Here is a 13,034-nt window from a genome sequence, read left to right as displayed (position 1 = left end):
ATGTAAACTACTTGTAGAAATCAAGTAGTAATAATTAATATGCCTGTTTGCCAATGTCCTATTCTAAAGAAAAATAATTTTGCAATTCTTTTCTCTCAAATTGTAACATTTCTTGATGCCTTATATTGGCTATCTTGATTCTTTTGGATGTCCTTTTGGTAAGCCGAGCAAAGTTTTAACAGCACCTCACAGTCTTGTTCAGCGCAGTAACAGGAGAAACTAAAACACAGATGGAGTATTTTTGTATCCACCACTTTAAAAACAGAATGGTCTGGCATGTTTCTTTTGCTTCCGAAAGAATGGTTTGTCAGTGCTGACAGTATTTTCTTTATCTTTTTAACATATAAAGCACCATAATTTTTCCTTGGGTTCCGTGAGCGTTGTTTCAGTTTTGCAATTCCTCCAAGCGCAGAAGCCAAAGGAAAAACATTGGCAGCTACTGCGTGTCACACTGCAAATAATCTTCCCACATAGAAGTATAATGTCATTTTTTTCCTTTCCATCTGACAAATACAAAAAAAAAAAAAAAAGCATAGTTTTCAAAATAGACAAAAACACAAACTTGCAAACTCAGCTGTTTTTAAAACAAAAATAGACATTTAGCATTCAAACAACCACTCTGAATGAGTTCGCGCCAGCCATCTTCCCATCAGGAAAGATGACCAAGTCATCAAATGGTGGCAGCATCTGCAGAGAGCAGCACTGCCAACAGCAGTCCTAATGAGACAAAAACCCTAAAATTCATCATCGTGGAAGGTGAATATGGACACTTTCGAGCACATTTCTCCCTTTGCATTCTACAGAAATGATCCCTGAAAATATAGTCCTACCTTGACAAATCAAATATTTCAGCAACATTTTAATCACTATTCCTTCAACAAATTGTGAACATGTTTGTCAAAATCCAATGTAAACTACTTGTAGAAATCAAGTAGTAATAATTAATATGCCTGTTTGCCAATGTCCTATTCTAAAGAAAAATAATTTTGCAATTCTTTTCTCTCAAATTGTAACATTTCTTGATGCCTTATATTGGCTATCTTGATTCTTTTGGATGTCCTTTTGGTAAGCCGAGCAAAGTTTTAACAGCACCTCACAGTCTTGTTCAGCGCAGTAACAGGAGAAACTAAAACACAGATGGAGTATTTTTGTTTCCACCACTTTAAAAACAGAATGGTCTGGCATGTTTCTTTTGCTTCCGAAAGAATGGTTTGTCAGTGATGACAGTATTTTCTTTATCTTTTTAACATATAAAGCACCATCATTTTTCCTTGGGTTCCGTGAGCGTTGTTTCAGTTTTGCAATTCCTCCAAGCGCAGAAGCCAAAGGAAAAACATTGGCAGCTACTGCGTGTCACACTGCAAATAATCTTCCCACATAGAAGTATAATGTCATTTTTTTCCTTTCCATCTGACAAATACAAAAAAAAAAAAAGCATAGTTTTCAAAATAGACTTAAACACAAACTTGCAAACTCAGCTGTTTTTAAAACAAAAATAGACATTTAGCATTCAAACAACCACTCTGAATGAGTTCCCGCCAGCCATCTTCCCATCAGGAAAGATGACCAAGTCATCAAATGGTGGCAGCATCTGCAGAGAGCAGCACTGCCAACAGCAGTCCTAATGAGACAAGAACCCTAAAATTCATCATCGTGGAAGGTGAGTATGGACACTTTCGAGCACATTTCTCCCTTTGCATTCTACAGAAATGATCCCTGAAAATATAGTCCTACCTTGACAAATAAAAGATTTCAGCAACATTTTAATCATTATTCCTTCAACAAATTGTGAACATGTTTGTCAAAATCCAATGTAAACTACTTGTAGAAATCAAGTAGTAATAATTAATATGCCTGTTTGCCAATGTCCTATTCTAAAGAAAAATAATTTTGCAATTCTTTTCTCTCAAATTGTAACATTTCTTGATGCCTTATATTGGCTATCTTGATTCTTTTGGATGTCCTTTTGGTAAGCCGAGCAAAGTTTTAACAGCACCTCACAGTCTTGTTCAGCGCAGTAACAGGAGAAACTAAAACACAGATGGAGTATTTTTGTTTCCACCACTTTAAAAACAGAATGGTCTGGCATGTTTCTTTTGCTTCCGAAAGAATGGTTTGTCAGTGATGACAGTATTTTCTTTATCTTTTTAACATATAAAGCACCATAATTTTTCCTTGGGTTCCGTGAGCGTTGTTTCAGTTTTGCAATTCCTCCAAGCGCAGAAGCCAAAGGAAAAACATTGGCAGCTACTGCGTGTCACACTGCAAATAATCTTCCCACATAGAAGTATAATGTCATTTTTTTCCTTTCCATCTGACAAATACAAAAAAAAAAAAAAAAAAAGCATAGTTTTCAAAATAGACAAAAACACAAACTTGCAAACTCAGCTGTTTTTAAAACAAAAATAGACATTTAGCATTCAAACAACCACTCTGAATGAGTTCCCGCCAGCCATCTTCCCATCAGGAAAGATGACCAAGTCATCAAATGGTGGCAGCATCTGCAGAGAGCAGCACTGCCAACAGCAGTCCTAATGAGACAAGAACCCTAAAATTCATCATCGTGGAAGGTGAGTATGGACACTTTCGAGCACATTTCTCCCTTTGCATTCTACAGAAATGATCCCTGAAATATAGTCCTACCTTGACAAATCAACGATTTCAGCAACATTTTAATCACTATTCCTTCAACAAATTGTGAACATGTTTGTCAAAATCCAATGTAAACTACTTGTAGAAATCAAGTAGTAATAATTAATATGCCTGTTTGCCAATGTCCTATTCTAAAGAAAAATAATTTTGCAATTCTTTTCTCTCAAATTGTAACATTTCTTGATGCCTTATATTGGCTATCTTGATTCTTTTGGATGTCCTTTTGGTAAGCCGAGCAAAGTTTTAACAGCACCTCACAGTCTTGTTCAGCACAGTAACAGGAGAAACTAAAACACAGATGGAGTATTTTTGTTTCCACCACTTTAAAAACAGAATGGTCTGGCATGTTTCTTTTGCTTCCGAAAGAATGGTTTGTCAGTGATGACAGTATTTTCTTTATCTTTTTAACATATAAAGCACCATAATTTTTCCTTGGGTTCCGTGAGCGTTGTTTCAGTTTTGCAATTCCTCCAAGCACAGAAGCCAAAGGAAAAACATTGGCAGCTACTGCGTGTCACACTGCAAATAATCTTCCCACATAGAAGTATAATGTCATTTTTTTCCTTTCTATCTGACAAATAAAAAAAAAAAAAAAAGCATAGCTTTCAAAATAGACAAAAACACAAACTTGCAAACACAGCTGTTTTTAAAACAAAAATAGACATTTAGCATTCAAACAACCACTCTGAATGAGTTCCCGCCAGCCATCTTCCCATCAGGAAAGATGACCAAGTCATCAAATGGTGGCAGCATCTGCAGAGAGCAGCACTGCCAACAGCAGTGCTAATGAGACAAGAACCCTAAAATTAATCATCGTGGAAGGTGAGTATGGACACTTTCGAGCACATTTCTCCCTTTGCATTCTACAGAAATGATCCCTGAAAATATAGTCCTACCTTGACAAATCAAAGATTTCAGCAACATTTTAATCACTATTCCTTCAACAAATTGTGAACATGTTTGTCAAAATCCAATGTAAACTACTTGTAGAAATCAAGTAGTAATAATTAATATGCCTGTTTGCCAATGTCCTATTCTAAAGAAAAATAATTTTGCAATTCTTTTCTCTCAAATTGTAACATTTCTTGATGCCTTATATTGGCTATCTTGATTCTTTTGGATGTCCTTTTGGTAAGCCGAGCAAAGTTTTAACAGCACCTCACAGTCTTGTTCAGCGCAGTAAGAGGAGAAACTAAAACACAGATGGAGTATTTTTGTTTCCACCACTTTAAAAACAGAATGGTCTGGCATGTTTCTTTTGCTTCTGAAAGAATGGTTTGTCAGTGATGACAGTATTTTCTTTATCTTTTTAACATATAAAGCACCATAATTTTTCCTTGGGTTCCGTGAGCTTTGTTTCAGTTTTGCAATTCCTCCAAGCGCAGAAGCCAAAGGAAAAACATTGGCAGCTACTGCGTGTCACACTGCAAATAATCTTCCCACATAGAAGTATAATGTCATTTTTTTCCTTTCCATCTGACAAATACAAAAAAAAAAAAAAGCATAGTTTTCAAAATAGACAAAAACACAAACTTGCAAACTCAGCTGTTTTTAAAACAAAAATAGACATTTAGCATTCAAACAACCACTCTGAATGAGTTCCCGCCAGCCATCTTCCCATCAGGAAAGATGACCAAGTCATCAAATGGTGGCAGCATCTGCAGAGAGCAGCACTGCCAACAGCAGTCCTAATGAGACAAGAACCCTAAAATTCATCATCGTGGAAGGTGAGTATGGACACTTTCGAGCACATTTTTCCCTTTGCATTCTACAGAAATGATCCCTGAAAATATAGTCCTACCTTGACAAATCAACGATTTCAGCAACATTTTAATTACTATTCCTTCAACAAATTGTGAACATGTTTGTCAAAATCCAATGTAAACTACTTGTAGAAATCAAGTAGTAATAATTAATATGCCTGTTTGCCAATGTCCTATTCTAAAGAAAAATAATTTTGCAATTCTTTTCTCTCAAATTGTAACATTTCTTGATGCCTTATATTGGCTATCTTGATTCTTTTGGATGTCCTTTTGGTAAGCCGAGCAAAGTTTTAACAGCACCTCACAGTCTTGTTCAGCGCAGTAACAGGAGAAACTAAAACACAGATGGAGTATTTTTGTTTCCACCACTTTAAAAACAGAATGGTCTGGCATGTTTCTTTTGCTTCCGAAAGAATGGTTTGTCAGTGATGACAGTATTTTCTTTATCTTTTTAACATATAAAGCACCATAATTTTTCCTTGGGTTCCGTGAGCGTTGTTTCAGTTTTGCAATTCCTCCAAGCGCAGAAGCCAAAGGAAAAACATTGGCAGCTACTGCGTGTCACACTGCAAATAATCTTCCCACATAGAAGTATAATGTCATTTTTTTCCTTTCCATCTGACAAATACAAAAAAAAAAAAAAGCATAGTTTTCAAAATAGACAAAACCACAAACTTGCAAACTCAGCTGTTTTTTAAAAAAAAATAGACATTTAGCATTCAAACAACCACTCTGAATGAGTTCCCGCCAGCCATCTTCCCATCAGGAAAGATGACCAAGTCATCAAATGGTGGCAGCATCTGCAGAGAGCAGCACTGCCAACAACAGTCCTAATGAGACAAGAACCCTAAAATTCATCATCGTGGAAGGTGAGTATGGACACTTTCGAGCACATTTCTCCCTTTGCATTCTACAGAAATGATCCCTGAAAATATAGTCCTACCTTGACAAATCAAAGATTTCAGCAACATTTTAATCACTATTCCTTCAACAAATTGTGAACATGTTTGTCAAAATCCAATGTAAACTACTTGTAGAAATCAAGTAGTAATAATTAATATGCCTGTTTGCCAATGTCCTATTCTAAAGAAAAATAATTTTGCAATTCTTTTCTCTCAAATTGTAACATTTCTTGATGCCTTATATTGGCTATCTTGATTCTTTTGGATGTCCTTTTGGTAAGCCGAGCAAAGTTTTAACAGCACCTCACAGTCTTGTTCAGCGCAGTAACAGGAGAAACTAAAACACAGATGGAGTATTTTTGTTTCCACCACTTTAAAAACAGAATGGTCTGGCATGTTTCTTTTGCTTCCGAAAGAATGGTTTGTCAGTGATGACAGTATTTTCTTTATCTTTTTAACATATAAAGCACCATAATTTTGCCTTGGGTTCCGTGAGCGTTGTTTCAGTTTTGCAATTCCTCCAAGCGCAGAAGCCAAAGGAAAAACATTGGCAGCTACTGCGTGTCACACTGCAAATAATCTTCCCACATAGAAGTATAATGTCATTTTTTTCCTTTCCATCTGACAAATACAAAAAAAAAAAGCATAGTTTTCAAAATAGACAAAAACACAAACTTGCAAACTCAGCTGTTTTTAAAACAAAAATAGACATTTAGCATTCAAACAACCACTCTGAATGAGTTCCCGCCAGCCATCTTCCCATCAGGAAAGATGACCAAGTCATCAAATGGTGGCAGCATCTGCAGAGAGCAGCACTGCCAACAGCAGTCCTAATGAGACAAGAACCCTAAAATTCATCATCGTGGAAGGTGAGTATGGACACTTTCGAGCACATTTCTCCCTTTGCATTCTACAGAAATGATCCCTGAAAATATAGTCCTACCTTGACAAATCAAAGATTTCAGCAACATTTTAATCACTATTCCTTCAACAAATTGTGAACATGTTTGTCAAAATCCAATGTAAACTACTTGTAGAAATCAAGTAGTAATAATTAATATGCCTGTTTGCCAATGTCCTATTCTAAAGAAAAATAATTTTGCAATTCTTTTCTCTCAAATTGTAACATTTCTTGATGCCTTATATTGGCTATCTTGATTCTTTTGGATGTCCTTTTGGTAAGCCGAGCAAAGTTTTAACAGCACCTCACAGTCTTGTTCAGCGCAGTAACAGGAGAAACTAAAACACAGATGGAGTATTTTTGTTTCCACCACTTTAAAAACAGAATGGTCTGGCATGTTTCTTTTGCTTCTGAAAGAATGGTTTGTCAGTGATGACAGTATTTTCTTTATCTTTTTAACATATAAAGCACCATAATTTTTCCTTGGGTTCCGTGAGCGTTGTTTCAGTTTTGCAATTCCTCCAAGCGCAGAAGCCAAAGGAAAAACATTGGCAGCTACTGCGTGTCACACTGCAAATAATCTTCCCACATAGAAGTATAATGTCATTTTTTTCCTTTCCATCTGACAAATACAAAAAAAAAAAAAAAAGCATAGTTTTCAAAATAGACAAAAACACAAACTTGCAAACTCAGCTGTTTTTAAAACAAAAATAGACATTTAGCATTCAAACAACCACTCTGAATGAGTTCCCACCAGCCATCTTCCCATCAGGAAAGATGACCAAGTCATCAAATGGTGGCAGCATCTGCAGAGAGCAGCACTGCCAACAGCAGTCCTAATGAGACAAGAACCCTAAAATTCATCATCGTGGAAGGTGAGTATGGACACTTTCGAGCACATTTCTCCCTTTGCATTCTACAGAAATGATCCCTGAAAATATAGTCCTACCTTGACAAATCAACGATTTCAGCAACATTTTAATCACTATTCCTTCAACAAATTGTGAACATGTTTGTCAAAATCCAATGTAAACTACTTGTAGAAATCAAGTAGTAATAATTAATATGCCTGTTTGCCAATGTCCTATTCTAAAGAAAAATAATTTTGCAATTCTTTTCTCTCAAATTGTAACATTTCTTGATGCCTTATATTGGCTATCTTGATTCTTTTGGATGTCCTTTTGGTAAGCCGAGCAAAGTTTTAACAGCACCTCACAGTCTTGTTCAGCGCAGTAACAGGAGAAACTAAAACACAGATGGAGTATTTTTGTTTCCACCACTTTAAAAACAGAATGGTCTGGCATGTTTCTTTTGCTTCCGAAAGAATGGTTTGTCAGTGATGACAGTATTTTCTTTATCTTTTTAACATATAAAGCACCATAATTTTTCCTTGGGTTCCGTGAGCGTTGTTTCAGTTTTGCAATTCCTCCAAGCGCAGAAGCCAAAGGAAAAACATTGGCAGCTACTGCGTGTCACACTGCAAATAATCTTCCCACATAGAAGTATAATGTCATTTTTTTCCTTTCCATCTGACAAATACAAAAAAAAAAAAGCATAGTTTTCAAAATAGACAAAAACACAAACTTGCAAACTCAGCTGTTTTTAAAACAAAAATAGACATTTAGCATTCAAACAACCACTCTGAATGAGTTCCCGCCAGCCATCTTCCCATCAGGAAAGATGACCAAGTCATCAAATGGTGGCAGCATCTGCAGAGAGCAGCACTGCCAACAGCAGTCCTAATGAGACAAGAACCCTAAAATTCATCATCGTGGAAGGTGAGTATGGACACTTTCGAGCACATTTCTCCCTTTGCATTCTACAGAAATGATCCCTGAAAATATAGTCCTACCTTGACAAATCAAAGATTTCAGCAACATTTTAATCACTATTCCTTCAACAAATTGTGAACATGTTTGTCAAAATCCAATGTAAACTACTTGTAGAAATCAAGTAGTAATAATTAATATGCCTGTTTGCCAATGTCCTATTCTAAAGAAAAATAATTTTGCAATTCTTTTCTCTCAAATTGTAACATTTCTTGATGCCTTATATTGGCTATCTTGATTCTTTTGGATGTCCTTTTGGTAAGCCGAGCAAAGTTTTAACAGCACCTCACAGTCTTGTTCAGCGCAGTAACAGGAGAAACTAAAACACAGATGGAGTATTTTTGTTTCCACCACTTTAAAAACAGAATGGTCTGGCATGTTTCTTTTGCTTCTGAAAGAATGGTTTGTCAGTGATGACAGTATTTTCTTTATCTTTTTAACATATAAAGCACCATAATTTTTCCTTGGGTTCCGTGAGCGTTGTTTCAGTTTTGCAATTCCTCCAAGCGCAGAAGCCAAAGGAAAAACATTGGCAGCTACTGCGTGTCACACTGCAAATAATCTTCCCACATAGAAGTATAATGTCATTTTTTTCCTTTCCATCTGACAAATACAAAAAAAAAAAAAAGCATAGTTTTCAAAATAGACAAAACCACAAACTTGCAAACTCAGCTGTTTTTTAAAAAAAAATAGACATTTAGCATTCAAACAACCACTCTGAATGAGTTACCGCCAGCCATCTTCCCATCAGGAAAGATGACCAAGTCATCAAATGGTAGCAGCATCTGCAGAGAGCAGCACTGCCAACAGCAGTGCTAATGAGACAAGAACCCTAAAATTCATCATCGTGGAAGGTGAGTATGGACACTTTCGAGCACATTTCTCCCTTTGCATTCTACAGAAATGATCCCTGAAAATATAGTCCTACCTTGACAAATCAAAGATTTCAGCAACATTTTAATCACTATTCCTTCAACAAATTGTGAACATGTTTGTCAAAATCCAATGTAAACTACTTGTAGAAATCAAGTAGTAATAATTAATATGCCTGTTTGCCAATGTCCTATTCTAAAGAAAAATAATTTTGCAATTCTTTTCTCTCAAATTGTAACATTTCTTGATGCCTTATATTGGCTATCTTGATTCTTTTGGATGTCCTTTTGGTAAGCCGAGCAAAGTTTTAACAGCACCTCACAGTCTTGTTCAGCGCAGTAACAGGAGAAACTAAAACACAGATGGAGTATTTTTGTTTCCACCACTTTAAAAACAGAATGGTCTGGCATGTTTCTTTTGCTTCCGAAAGAATGGTTTGTCAGTGATGACAGTATTTTCTTTATCTTTTTAACATATAAAGCACCATAATTTTTCCTTGGGTTCCGTGAGCGTTGTTTCAGTTTTGCAATTCCTCCAAGCGCAGAAGCCAAAGGAAAAACATTGGCAGCTACTGCGTGTCACACTGCAAATAATCTTCCCACATAGAAGTATAATGTCATTTTTTTCCTTTCCATCTGACAAATACAAAAAAAAAAAAAAGCATAGTTTTCAAAATAGACAAAACCACAAACTTGCAAACTCAGCTGTTTTTTAAAAAAAAATAGACATTTAGCATTCAAACAACCACTCTGAATGAGTTCCCGCCAGCCATCTTCCCATCAGGAAAGATGACCAAGTCATCAAATGGTGGCAGCATCTGCAGAGAGCAGCACTGCCAACAGCAGTCCTAATGAGACAAGAACCCTAAAATTCATCATCGTGGAAGGTGAGTATGGACACTTTCGAGCACATTTCTCCCTTTGCATTCTACAGAAATGATCCCTGAAAATATAGTCCTACCTTGACAAATCAAAGATTTCAGCAACATTTTAATCACTATTCCTTCAACAAATTGTGAACATGTTTGTCAAAATCCAATGTAAACTACTTGTAGAAATCAAGTAGTAATAATTAATATGCCTGTTTGCCAATGTCCTATTCTAAAGAAAAATAATTTTGCAATTCTTTTCTCTCAAATTGTAACATTTCTTGATGCCTTATATTGGCTATCTTGATTCTTTTGGATGTCCTTTTGGTAAGCCGAGCAAAGTTTTAACAGCACCTCACAGTCTTGTTCAGCGCAGTAACAGGAGAAACTAAAACACAGATGGAGTATTTTTGTTTCCACCACTTTAAAAACAGAATGGTCTGGCATGTTTCTTTTGCTTCCGAAAGAATGGTTTGTCAGTGATGACAGTATTTTCTTTATCTTTTTAACATATAAAGCACCATAATTTTTCCTTGGGTTCCGTGAGCGTTGTTTCAGTTTTGCAATTCCTCCAAGCGCAGAAGCCAAAGGAAAAACATTGGCAGCTACTGCGTGTCACACTGCAAATAATCTTCCCACATAGAAGTATAATGTCATTTTTTTCCTTTCCATCTGACAAATACAAAAAAAAAAAAAAAAAAAGCATAGTTTTCAAAATAGACAAAAACACAAACTTTCAAACTCTGCTGTTTTTAAAACAAAAATAGACATTTAGCATTCAAACAACCACTCTGAATGAGTTCCCGCCAGCCATCTTCCCATCAGGAAAGATGACCAAGTCATCAAATGGTGGCAGCATCTGCAGAGAGCAGCACTGCCAACAGCAGTCCTAATGAGACAAGAACCCTAAAATTCATCATCGTGGAAGGTGAGTATGGACACTTTCGAGCACATTTCTCCCTTTGCATTCTACAGAAATGATCCTTGAAAATATAGTCCTACCTTGACAAATCAAAGATTTCAGCAACATTTTAATCACTATTCCTTCAACAAATTGTGAACATGTTTGTCAAAATCCAATGTAAACTACTTGTAGAAATCAAGTAGTAATAATTAATATGCCTGTTTGCCAATGTCCTATTCTAAAGAAAAATAATTTTGCAATTCTTTTCTCTCAAATTGTAACATTTCTTGATGCCTTATATTGGCTATCTTGATTCTTTTGGATGTCCTTTTGGTAAGCCGAGCAAAGTTTTAACAGCACCTCACAGTCTTGTTCAGCGCAGTAACAGGAGAAACTAAAACACAGATGGAGTATTTTTGTTTCCACCACTTTAAAAACAGAATGGTCTGGCATGTTTCTTTTGCTTCCGAAAGAATGGTTTGTCAGTGATGACAGTATTTTCTTTATCTTTTTAACATATAAAGCACCATAATTTTTCCTTGGGTTCCGTGAGCGTTGTTTCAGTTTTGCAATTCCTCCAAGCGCAGAAGCCAAAGGAAAAACATTGGCAGCTACTGCGTGTCACACTGCAAATAATCTTCCCACATAGAAGTATAATGTCATTTTTTTCCTTTCCATCTGACAAATACAAAAAAAAAAAAGCATAGTTTTCAAAATAGAGAAAAACACAAACTTGCAAACTCTGCTGTTTTTAAAACAAAAATAGACATTTAGCATTCAAACAACCACTCTGAATGAGTTCCCGCCAGCCATCTTCCCATCAGGAAAGATGACCAAGTCATCAAATGGTGGCAGCATCTGCAGAGAGCAGCACTGCCAACAGCAGTCCTCATGAGACAAGAACCCTAAAATTCATCATCGTGGAAGGTGAGTATGGACACTTTCGAGCACATTTCTCCCTTTGCATTCTACAGAAATGATCCCTGAAAATATAGTCCTACCTTGACAAATCAAAGATTTCAGCAACATTTTAATCACTATTCCTTCAACAAATTGTGAACATGTTTGTCAAAATCCAATGTAAACTACTTGTAGAAATCAAGTAGCAATAATTAATATGCCTGTTTGCCAATGTCCTATTCTAAAGAAAAATAATTTTGCAATTCTTTTCTCTCAAATTGTAACATTTCTTGATGCCTTATATTGGCTATCTTGATTCTTTTGGATGTCCCTTTGGTAAGCCGAGCAAAGTTTTAACAGCACCTCACAGTCTTGTTCAGCGCAGTAACAGGAGAAACTAAAACACAGATGGAGTATTTTTGTTTCCACCACTTTAAAAACAGAATGGTCTGGCATGTTTCTTTTGCTTCCGAAAGAATGGTTTGTCAGTGATGACAGTATTTTCTTTATCTTTTTAACATATAAAGCACCATAATTTTTCCTTGGGTTCCGTGAGCGTTGTTTCAGTTTTGCAATTCCTCCAAGCGCAGAAGCCAAAGGAAAAACATTGGCAGCTACTGCCTGTCACACTGCAAATAATCTTCCCACATAGAAGTATAATGTCATTTTTTTCCTTTCCATGTGACAAATACAGAAAAAAAAAAAAAAAGCATAGTTTTCAAAATAGACAAAAACACAAACTTGCAAACTCAGCTGTTTTTAAAACAAAAATAGACATTTAGCATTCAAACAACCACTCTGAATGAGTTCCCGCCAGCCATCTTCCCATCAGGAAAGATGACCAAGTCATCAAATGGTGGCAGCATCTGCAGAGAGCAGCACTGCCAACAGCAGTCCTAATGAGACAAGAACCCTAAAATTCATCATCGTGGAAGGTGAGTATGGACACTTTCAAGCACATTTCTCCCTTTGCATTCTACAGAAATGATCCCTGAAAATATGGTCCTACCTTGACAAATCAAAGATTTCAGCAACATTTTAATCACTATTCCTTCAACAAATTGTGAACATGTTTGTCAAAATCCAATGTAAACTACTTGTAGAAATCAAGTAGTAAAAATTAATATGCCTGTTTGCCAATGTCCTATTCTAAAGAAAAATAATTTTGCAATTCTTTTCTCTCAAATTGTAACATTTCTTGATGCCTTATATTGGCTATCTTGATTCTTTTGGATGTCCTTTTGGTAAGCCGAGCAAAGTTTTAACAGCACCTCACAGTCTTGTTCAGCGCAGTAACAGGAGAAACTAAAACACAGATGGAGTATTTTTGTTTCCACCACTTTAAAAACAGAATGGTCTGGCATGTTTCTTTTGCTTCCGAAAGAATGGTTTGTCAGTGATGACAGTATTTTCTTTATCTTTTTAACATATAAAGCACCATA

The 13,034-nt window shown here is 36.1% G+C and overlaps 14 non-coding genes across 14 annotated transcripts; all 14 read right to left on the bottom strand.

The window, feature by feature from the left end:
* Positions 1 to 613: 613 nt before the first annotated feature.
* Positions 614 to 828, bottom strand: LOC143985026 (small nucleolar RNA U3). Its single transcript, XR_013275343.1, has one exon. It is a non-coding gene; the product is annotated as a small nucleolar RNA U3 (small nucleolar RNA).
* A 689-nt stretch (positions 829 to 1,517) lies between these two features.
* On the bottom strand, positions 1,518 to 1,732 carry LOC143984586 (small nucleolar RNA U3). Its single transcript, XR_013274963.1, has one exon. It is a non-coding gene; the product is annotated as a small nucleolar RNA U3 (small nucleolar RNA).
* Positions 1,733 to 2,427: 695 nt separating this feature from the next.
* On the bottom strand, positions 2,428 to 2,638 carry LOC143984994 (small nucleolar RNA U3). The gene has a single exon (XR_013275315.1). It is a non-coding gene; the product is annotated as a small nucleolar RNA U3 (small nucleolar RNA).
* Positions 2,639 to 3,331: 693 nt separating this feature from the next.
* Positions 3,332 to 3,546, bottom strand: LOC143985121 (small nucleolar RNA U3). Its single transcript, XR_013275424.1, has one exon. It is a non-coding gene; the product is annotated as a small nucleolar RNA U3 (small nucleolar RNA).
* Positions 3,547 to 4,236: 690 nt separating this feature from the next.
* On the bottom strand, positions 4,237 to 4,451 carry LOC143984811 (small nucleolar RNA U3). The gene has a single exon (XR_013275159.1). It is a non-coding gene; the product is annotated as a small nucleolar RNA U3 (small nucleolar RNA).
* A 690-nt stretch (positions 4,452 to 5,141) lies between these two features.
* LOC143984544 (small nucleolar RNA U3) lies at positions 5,142 to 5,356 on the bottom strand. Its single transcript, XR_013274927.1, has one exon. It is a non-coding gene; the product is annotated as a small nucleolar RNA U3 (small nucleolar RNA).
* A 687-nt stretch (positions 5,357 to 6,043) lies between these two features.
* Positions 6,044 to 6,258, bottom strand: LOC143984585 (small nucleolar RNA U3). The gene has a single exon (XR_013274961.1). It is a non-coding gene; the product is annotated as a small nucleolar RNA U3 (small nucleolar RNA).
* Positions 6,259 to 6,950: 692 nt separating this feature from the next.
* LOC143984899 (small nucleolar RNA U3) lies at positions 6,951 to 7,165 on the bottom strand. The gene has a single exon (XR_013275235.1). It is a non-coding gene; the product is annotated as a small nucleolar RNA U3 (small nucleolar RNA).
* Positions 7,166 to 7,853: 688 nt separating this feature from the next.
* On the bottom strand, positions 7,854 to 8,068 carry LOC143984584 (small nucleolar RNA U3). The gene has a single exon (XR_013274960.1). It is a non-coding gene; the product is annotated as a small nucleolar RNA U3 (small nucleolar RNA).
* A 690-nt stretch (positions 8,069 to 8,758) lies between these two features.
* On the bottom strand, positions 8,759 to 8,973 carry LOC143985142 (small nucleolar RNA U3). The gene has a single exon (XR_013275442.1). It is a non-coding gene; the product is annotated as a small nucleolar RNA U3 (small nucleolar RNA).
* A 690-nt stretch (positions 8,974 to 9,663) lies between these two features.
* Positions 9,664 to 9,878, bottom strand: LOC143984583 (small nucleolar RNA U3). The gene has a single exon (XR_013274959.1). It is a non-coding gene; the product is annotated as a small nucleolar RNA U3 (small nucleolar RNA).
* A 695-nt stretch (positions 9,879 to 10,573) lies between these two features.
* LOC143984950 (small nucleolar RNA U3) lies at positions 10,574 to 10,788 on the bottom strand. Its single transcript, XR_013275279.1, has one exon. It is a non-coding gene; the product is annotated as a small nucleolar RNA U3 (small nucleolar RNA).
* Positions 10,789 to 11,476: 688 nt separating this feature from the next.
* On the bottom strand, positions 11,477 to 11,691 carry LOC143984531 (small nucleolar RNA U3). Its single transcript, XR_013274915.1, has one exon. It is a non-coding gene; the product is annotated as a small nucleolar RNA U3 (small nucleolar RNA).
* Positions 11,692 to 12,384: 693 nt separating this feature from the next.
* On the bottom strand, positions 12,385 to 12,599 carry LOC143984551 (small nucleolar RNA U3). The gene has a single exon (XR_013274933.1). It is a non-coding gene; the product is annotated as a small nucleolar RNA U3 (small nucleolar RNA).
* Between the last annotated feature and the right edge of the window lie 435 nt (positions 12,600 to 13,034).

This window comes from Lithobates pipiens, unplaced genomic scaffold (assembly GCF_037356315.1).
Source record: "Lithobates pipiens isolate NorthernLeopardFrog02 unplaced genomic scaffold, aLitPip1_a1.2 Scaffold_16, whole genome shotgun sequence".
NCBI lineage: Eukaryota > Metazoa > Chordata > Amphibia > Anura > Ranidae > Lithobates > Lithobates pipiens.
Note: the sequence above shows the minus strand (reverse complement) of the source record. Positions and strands in the feature narration are given on the sequence as shown.